Genomic DNA, 9,127 nt, shown 5'->3' on the forward strand with positions numbered 1-9,127 from the left:
CTGTAGAAGCTGGATTGTTAAATATATTCAAGGCGGAGATAGATTTTTAATCAGTAAGGGAATCAAGGGTTACGGGGAAAAGGCAGGAAAGTGGAGTTGAGGATTATCGGATCAGCCATGATCTCATTGAATGGTGGAGCAGACTCGATGGGCCGAATGGCCTACTTCTGCTCCTACGTCTTACGCTCTTATCCCTTCCCTGCTGGGTCTGTCCATCTTCACAGCACAAAGACTCCTAGCCTGCATTTCTTCACCCAGTGGCACCACACATGGGTTCCCCAACCTTTGTTAATGACAGGAAGCACTACAGTCTCAGCTTGCAAAGAATAACACTGCATTCCACCACTAGATGAAAACAATGGAATTTATATAATTGAAAATAAACTGTGCTTCAAATTATAAACTGAAGAAGGACGTAAAGATTTTCCGATGTATTGCAATCCCAACAGATAGCACTCACAATTTTTGCACAAATTGAACCGTTAGGTTATTTTTCACATTCAAAAGACATACCTTAAAACATCGTCGCTGTTGCCTCGTTCTCAGAATAATTCAACTATGCCATGGTAACAAGAATATTTTCTAACTATTCTCAGGAAGGAAATGGGTAAAATGAATCAGAGCATCATGAAAATAGGAATAATTTGAGTACCCAATAGATTTAATCCACATCATTATCTTTTTATATAATTTGTTCAAATGCCTTATTATATAATTTACTTGCATTCTGGTTTGCCATGCCATTACATTTTTTTTTACATTTTTTTCTGACCTAGATATGAATTTAGTTATATGATGGAAATGACTGTAATTATTGCTGCTTAGATGGACAGATGATGGGTTTTTATGCTAAAATCTGTCCTAGATAAAACAATCCAAAGTAGCGCAATATTTTAGGGAGGCTCCTAAAGGGCAAAAGTACAGGGCAGGGTGGTAGTGATGGAAGTCATCACACCTATAGGAACAGTGGTGACACAAGTTACAACTGCATGTGGACGTGATTTTAATGCTGGGGGTGGGGGGAAGGGTTTTGCTCTATTGCATTGCTCATGTGTTTATTCTGCCTCCACATCCATGCGTCTCAAACCAGGATTTAGAGTCACAGTGTTCCCTATGTCTTTCCAGTCTAATTGGTGTAGTTTGGTCCCCAATATGAAATTGGCTGCAAGATTAATACCAGAACTTGGACTAAGCCAGGAACTTAAACCTGAAGAATGATTATGGATCGTGAGACATTCTTCCCTTGAAAAGGGAAGACTTGAAGCGGGTTTTATACAGGGTTTTGAAAAGTTTCTTGTAAGTTGACAACGTAAGATTTATTTGCCATATAAAGAATTCGAGAAGCAGAGGGAATAGCTACAGGAAAAGATAAATTAAACAGGTAATTCAAGCAGAATTTATTTCGCAAAAGGTTGATTGAATATAATAAGTTACCAGCACTGGTGGTCAAATGGATAATTTTTAAAAGTTTCAAAACGGAAGCCAAAGGTACTCCAGACTGTTAAATTTCCTAGATGATATATAGAAGCAAACTACAGCCTGAACCATGGCAATCTATCCCATGAGGTTCAGGAAACCCTGTTCTGGATCAGCATGTAACTACAATTAGAGATGCATGCAAATTAATGAGATTCTTCTTTAAATTTTTATATGTGTTCGTTGGGGGTCCCCTGATATGCTACTAAGTGGCCCAAGAAGGCAGAAAGCTTAGCCACTCGAGGTATAGAAAGATCTCACAGCTGACAATTGGTTTAACAGGCTGATTAGACAGTGGCCTTCTTCCTGAAATAAATTAACAGGTGATTTATTTTTAACATGTGTAGAGATGCACAGTTAGTTACATTCTGTAATAGAGCTGAAAATTAAATCTCACTCTCTAACTAACCAATGTGTTTAATGAAAATAAAAAATGGGTATTTCCTACAATGGAGAGATGATCTGCAACATCGGTTTTACACCTGAATGCCAAGTTGAAAGAATACCTCAGTGTGTTGCAAATGATTCTTTGCTTGATCCAGTTTATGTGTGAATATAGTTGCAGAGTAAATCTGTTATTCACCATTGTCAACCATTTCCTTTTCCTCCTTCCTTCATTAAACACACACAAACACACACACACCATTAATTTATGTCCTACAGAGAACATAATATACTTCAGCAGAGACTGGAAATGACAGGGGAATTTATGTTACTTTATTATGAGCTAATGAAAACGTTTCACTCTGAGCGAATTTCTGTCAATTGATTTAGAGCAATAGGTGGCAAGTACCATATATAAAACACACTGCAGCAATTCATCAAACCTTCGACAGCACCTTCCAGACCAGTGGTGTCTACTAACTCGAAGAGCAGCGGTAGCAGATACATGGGAACACCACCACCTGGAAGTTCCCCTCCAAGCTACACACCATCTTGACTTGCAACTATATCACCGTTCCTTCACTGTCGCTGGGTCAAAATCCTGGAACTCCCTCCCTAACAACACTGTGGGTGTACCTACACCACATGGACTGCAGCAGATCATGAAGGCAGCTCATCACCACCTTCTCAATGACAGCTAGAGATGGGCAACAAATGCAGCAATGCTCACGTTCTATGAAAGAATCAAAACGTAGGCACATTCTACACTAGGACCATCACTATCTGCAAAGCTATTTGCTGTTGTTCAATAGGTTGGCTGAAAGTTCTTCATCTTTAAGTTTCCCTTCTAAGATCCAAGGACAAATGGAGTATTCAGCTTAAAAATAATATTTTGGTAGTGGTTATCTCACTGAATATGGATAAGAACAAATGAAGTGGAAATAGGTAGATTACATCCCAATTATGTATTTGGTCACAGCTGTCTAATATGTACACAAACCCATGAGCAAACTTGTTCTATTTGTCCAATGTAGAACTAATCCCATTTGGCGTTAGCTCTCTAGCACTTTGCACCAGACCCTATTCCCTGACGAGCACTGGCTCAGATACATAGAAGTGAGGGGTTTCAGTTAATGATGTATAGGTCATTGCTGTGAGTGAGACAAAGAATTGGGCAGGAACAGACCTCCTCAGATGTTGAGCCTAGAGATCTGGACCTCGTGGGAGCTGTTTTCAATATAAGGATGCTTTTGAATATTGTGCATTGGTGAGTCATTGAGAATCGAGTCAAGCAGTGTGCTTGAAATGGCTTACATGGAAGAGTTTTCAAGCTTCATGGCGCATGACAGTCTCACATCTGCAGCCTGCCCTATCAAATCCAGAGATTTCTACGGCCAGCCTTCATTGCCAGAGGCCCTAAGGCAGTGAATGCTTCTCCCACCAATGTTCAAACGACTGCCATCGAGGCTCGAGGTTGCAGGGCAGAATGGGCTAAAACTTCTGGTTTGAATAGAACTTGGCTAGCAGAAGCATCAGGTCGGGCTTCACTGAATTCATTGGCCCTTTGTAAAATATTGGTGGGATCGTAAAGGCATCATGATAGTTTTGTGAAAAGTGAGCGCTGACTTGCATGATTACAAATGACAGAGCTTTAACCTCCTCAGTTGTAGAGCACTGGTTTAGCTTCCCACTGCTTGTCCAGCCAGGGTTACCCACTTGATTCAGGCAGTGGTTGGCAAGGTATGTTGGAGCCAGGTGGAAGAAATACCAGCGTCCATTGATCAGCCTGTCATCCACGTTCTGTGAATGATTTGTCATCAGCAATTCCCTGGAGTACTGCAGACCTACCTGTCTCAGGTATTGGATTACCAAATCTAATAAGTAGGTTTGCACTAGTTCCAAACTTCCGCCATTAGCATTTCTTCTTGGAGCTACCTTGACCCCAGAGGAAACCCAGCACCTCTACTACCCCTGCGTGGGTAGTCACTTGTTTGTCTGCTCAACATAGAATGTGCCAATGCTTTGTCACCATCATTCTGACTATAAAATTGGCACATGTCACACCCAATCAACAGTGGCTCCACCCATTGAAAATGCCAAATTTCAGCAATACTTGCTTGTGTCTGCATGCTGGTGGGAATTAATCTCTAGATATATGCATGTGTTCTCATTCCTCGCCCCCGGTTCCCCAGCACCAGTCAGTCCAAGTCTCAAAATGACCTCATTAGCTTTAGCATGTTACCAGCTGTCTGCCTTCCATGTGGTACAAGGAGCTACACAGGACAGCTTACCACATGCCAGTCACCATCTTGATCTTGGCATCCAGCTTATCTGTCACCAACAGCCTCATCCAAACCTCCATATGAAAAGCTTTGCAAAAAGCCGTGGACACCGTGTGGTTAATTCCTGCTCCAATGTGCCTGGTGATTGATTATTGATTAGTGTAGGGCGGAGCTTTCCTTCTTTGCACTATGTTGCCTTTTGTTGCCACAAATCCATTTCGTAGTTTGCAGATAGGCTCGAGGCTTTTCTATATTGTGAAAACGTCAGAAAAATGGACTAAAACCCAAGGCAGCCGTTTTGCAGCTGATTTCAGAGCTTGTGGATAAGTACCCAAGTGTATTGTCTTTGTTGGTGCGCAGGATGCAGTGTATTTGGCCCCAGTAAAGTTTAAATCAGTGCTGCCATTAATTTGCATATATGTCAAGCTGATGTTACAATCAGACCTTAGTGTTCTGATTTGGGATTTATCCCTCAGTGAGACAACAGAGCTATCCAAAGCTCCGGATGCACAAAATTCAAAACAGGACAAACAATGAGTAAGAAAATTGAGCACAAATGCCACTGAATTTCCTGGGCTTCGTGGGTTGAATTATGAGGGCTCACCAGATACAGGAGGTCAACAATCTAATTTGGACAGTCTTGGAAAGGGCTCAAGTGACTTTAGGACGTCTCGGGAGGTGGTGGTGCAGTGGTATTGAGTGGTATTGTCACTGGACTAGTATTCCTAGGACTGCTTGTCCTAGCCAGTGATGCCCACGTCTCAAGGACAAATAAAAAAAAAGCACATTAAAAGCAGAGGTATACCCAGAGCAAGTTTGTGAGGAATAGGTCTCAAAAAAATTGAGCTCTTTGCTAATGTTTGTGAAAGGGGCAGTGACTGTCTGTGGGTATCAAGAACTATATTTTGTTATTTTCGTAAATGTTATCCTTAACCTGCTGCAAATGATGAATAATGTGGGCAATAAGAATATTTATTAAATGTCACATCCTATTCAATTATTCCAATTTTCTATGTAACGCTTCCTTTATACTGGAATGAACTTGACAACAATTTCAAGCTTTCAAGTATCAAGTTTGCACTCCAGTCAAAGCCATCCTGTTCTTTTATATCTGCAAGTTTCACTATTGTTGATTATGGAACTTAATTAGCTGGGGGGGGAACTTATTTTAAAAGTTTCATTACATTACACAAACTTTAATCTAGAGCTAATGACGCAGCTAACAAACCTCTTCTGTTTGTCCAAACGCAACATCGCAAAACATTAGCACCCAACTGACTGTGAAAATAATATAATGAGTCCTAACTTTGAAAAGGAGAAAAAAAACTCTTTTTGGGGGATAGGCAGGGATCACATGTTATAATCATGCTACCATGTCCAGAACATGCTATACAGTTTGACAGGTTTACCGCTACTGAACGAACTATGCCTACCATTTTAAAACTGTGAAATAGAGTAACGATATTTTGTTCCCCAGGCAAAAGAGATGCGGCAGATGGTGAAGCTGGAGGCGGAGATGGCTCGCAGACCAGCAACAGTGGTCTGAATTCCCCTGAAACAGACTGAGGCCGCTACCAGTCAGGCATACGATGAATGGTAACTTCCAAAATACCAACACCAACAATTTTTCCATCTCCTCTTACCTCACAAATCTTTTGTAAGCAGCAACTTTCAGTATCAAAGGATCTACATACACCAAAATGAATGGCTTTGATGTCACGAGCACTTTAAAGGTTGCTGATTCTACTTAACATGTGTCCAAATACTTTTATTTTAACCACCGTCTCCGGTAAAGGAAGTCAGCAAAGACATGCTGACAGTTTTATGACTTCATTTTGTTTAATTAACATCCATAGGATGGAAAACAGCTACTGCAGCAAATTGAGAAGGGAGTCACAAAACTATAAATGATACACACAGTAAGAACAGCATTAAACTAGTTAGGACGCTTCAACTATATTTTGTCCTTTGCCAAGAAATCTTCATATCCTGTGTACCCATAATCAAAGTCTGCATACATTGCCAATAAATACTCAGAAGCCTGGACATGTGCAGATCTATCTACCAGAGCCCTGCCATGCCCACAACTTCTGATGTAAGATTGCAACATACGATCTTACTCTCAATTTGGAGCTTCCAGGGACTAATTAGAGATACAAATATTGGATTTTGCTTGTCAAAAACAAAATCTAAGCCAGACTTTATAATCCTTCCAACGTGACACATAATGTTGACCAGAATTGATCATGATAAAGGTGAACATCACGCAAATAGTGGCTTTACAGACCAAACTAAAGGTAGTAATTCTAAATCAGAAAATTGATTCATCCATTAATTTAAATGTTCCTCTCTTTGCATGGTCTTGCACAAGTAACTGGCTTGTAATTTGCAATGGATTACTGCATGTTTATACTCCATTGGACATGTCATTGTGCTGCCCATCAATGTTAGGCTGCCTGAAATACTGGTAGTTTCGTCAGTAAAAGTATGAAGCCAACATGTATATTGGTAGCTTTCCTGAAATCGATCCCAATGAATCAATCTGAAAACAATTTGCTATTTTCAGCACCCGGAACTGTCCAGGATTCACTTATGGATCTTTATCAGGAGTTGCTGGTAAGGGGAAACCCTTGTTAAGAATGTTGATAGACATGTGTTTTTTTTTTAAAAATGTATAAAACACACACCACCATTACCTTTCTTACTTTACAGTATACAATAATGTGAACAGGATAAGGCAAAATGGGTCCACACTGAAGTTAATGTTCTTTATCGTCAAAACAAGGAAATAAATAAGATTAGAAATGTCGAATCAGGGAGTTTATTTAATATTCTAAGCACATAATGTGAACAAAAAAATATATCTTTTATTACACTGGTGCAGGAATGTAGAACATCTTTTTCTAATCAAACACAGATAACAAAGTACTCAACAAAGTTTGCTGAGGTTTGGAGCTACTGGGGATAAAGAGTCCTGTAGTCCAACCAGAATGTGTAAAATACACGTCACTCCAGACCAGGTATTCACAGAATCATTTTACTTCAAGCATATGGTACTTATCGGAATAAAATTTGAAGTTGTCGGGGCAATCAAAATATTGTCCAATTCGGCATGTGAAGCCCTGAGCAATCCCATATCCTATACGGCAATATGTCTTCAGCTGTAAATGAAAAGAACACCTTTAGTGATGCTGCAGAAAGCAAACTAAAAATTCTCAGCAGCTCAACATTGCTAAGAGTATGCTGCACCATTTTATTTCGTTGTACAATGCCTTGGGGAGGCCTGTGTGTCTAAAATGTATTTAAAACATTCTTGCCAAATGATAACACAGGTTAATGTGACCCGAGCAAATTTCCCATTAACGTCCCCAGCATTACACAAGAGAAGGCAAGTGAACACTTATGTTTCAGAGCAGAGATGTTGAAATATATCATGATGAAATACTGTATGTAAATATGTATTTAAAGCTATAACATCATTTAAAACCAAAATGTGTTTTAAGGCATATCAATTATCTTAAGGGCTGTGTGGTCATGTAATACATGCGGACTTGCTAAGAATATATTTGTTTTCAAGAATGCAATTTCATGTTATCAGCCATTTTGAGGGATTCTTCTCCAGCAAGCCATTTTTACCCTCTTAAAACAGACAGCTTTTACAACATATCAATTATGGTATTGTATATGTAAGGTGGTATTACTAAAATGTATTGTGTACTACTGTAACAGTCCTTTTAATGTGTCACTGGTATACCTAACTGATGCAGGCGGGTTACTAGAATTGCTGCTTTCACAAGGAAATGAAGTGCAATGTCAAAAAAAAATTGAATTATCTAAATTCTGCAACTCGGGTATATAGTTTTAAAAATAAAACACAAATTCAGTTCTGTTTGCTGGTAGATACTGTCTTTAAATGGCTGTTATGTTTTATATTGGGTAACTGTCCGACTGCTTATATACTTAGCTGTGTAGGTTTGCTGAAAAAGCAGGCTGTTTTACAGTTATCACTTACATGTATTGGTTTTGTTTAAATATATATAAATATATATATATAGAAAGAGAGAGATTTGGTGAAGGTGTTTTATATTTATATTATCTGTCAGATTACAAGGTAGAAAATCATGAACTCTTAATCAATGTTCTCTTGATTCTTTAATACAATTTTATAGTTTCTGTACCCCATTATAAATAAACGACAAATGTGAGAAATGACTAAATGGCTAGTGTTATTGAAGCCATGCACATATCATAACAATTGCTATGATGATCACAAAATGAACAAAATTCAGCCAAAATATCATAGCTTGAAATTAATAATGGCTGTATTTTGTATCGGAACAATTTAATCACTGCATGAAACCCCCTACTTTCCTGAGGGTTATTTTGTGAGACCATATAGTGCTAGCTGGAATAATAGTGAACAAGAGTATTGCTGAAGAAAGAGACATACTGTCAAAGTTTTTCATCTTATACTCATCAGGACAGCTTTGCAAGATAAACCAATAGTAAAGGGAACAACAATTTATACAGCATGGGAAGAGAGTGCTGATTGGTTGGCAAGTGGACTCTGATTGCTAGAGGCATTGCCATGGGGAATGCAGCAAATGGCTGTCTGCCAAGTTTTGTTTGTTGGAAATTCAAACCTTGCCATGTGGAATGAAGCTAGGTCCGTTTGGTTTAATTGGAATAGGTAATCAATACTTTGTCTATTGTGGCCATACCCAATCAGCTCATGTTGCAAAACTCAAAACATAATATCCAACATCATATGTGTAATTCTTAGCACAATCAGGATTGTTTAGCAAGTGTTGTGCAATTGCAGAATCACATATGATGTTGGATATTATGTTTTGAGTTTTGCAACATGAGCTGATTGGGTATGGCCACAATAGACAAAGTATTGATTACCTTTTCCAATTAAACCAAATCTTGGGGGACCTCCATTCCCTAGTTCATTCCACATGGCAATGTCTTGACTAATCAGA

The 9,127-nt window shown here is 39.0% G+C and overlaps 1 long non-coding RNA gene across 1 annotated transcript; it reads left to right on the top strand.

The window, feature by feature from the left end:
• The first annotated feature begins 3,658 nt into the window (after nt 1-3,658).
• Nucleotides 3,659-8,359, top strand: LOC144689379 (uncharacterized). Its single transcript, XR_013578643.1, has 2 exons — nt 3,659-3,717; nt 5,620-8,359. It is a non-coding gene; the product is annotated as an uncharacterized LOC144689379 (long non-coding RNA).
• Nucleotides 8,360-9,127: the final 768 nt, after the last annotated feature.

This window comes from Cetorhinus maximus, chromosome 14 (genome assembly GCF_964194155.1).
Source record: "Cetorhinus maximus chromosome 14, sCetMax3.hap1.1, whole genome shotgun sequence".
In the NCBI taxonomy this organism is placed as follows: Eukaryota; Metazoa; Chordata; class Chondrichthyes; order Lamniformes; family Cetorhinidae; genus Cetorhinus; species Cetorhinus maximus.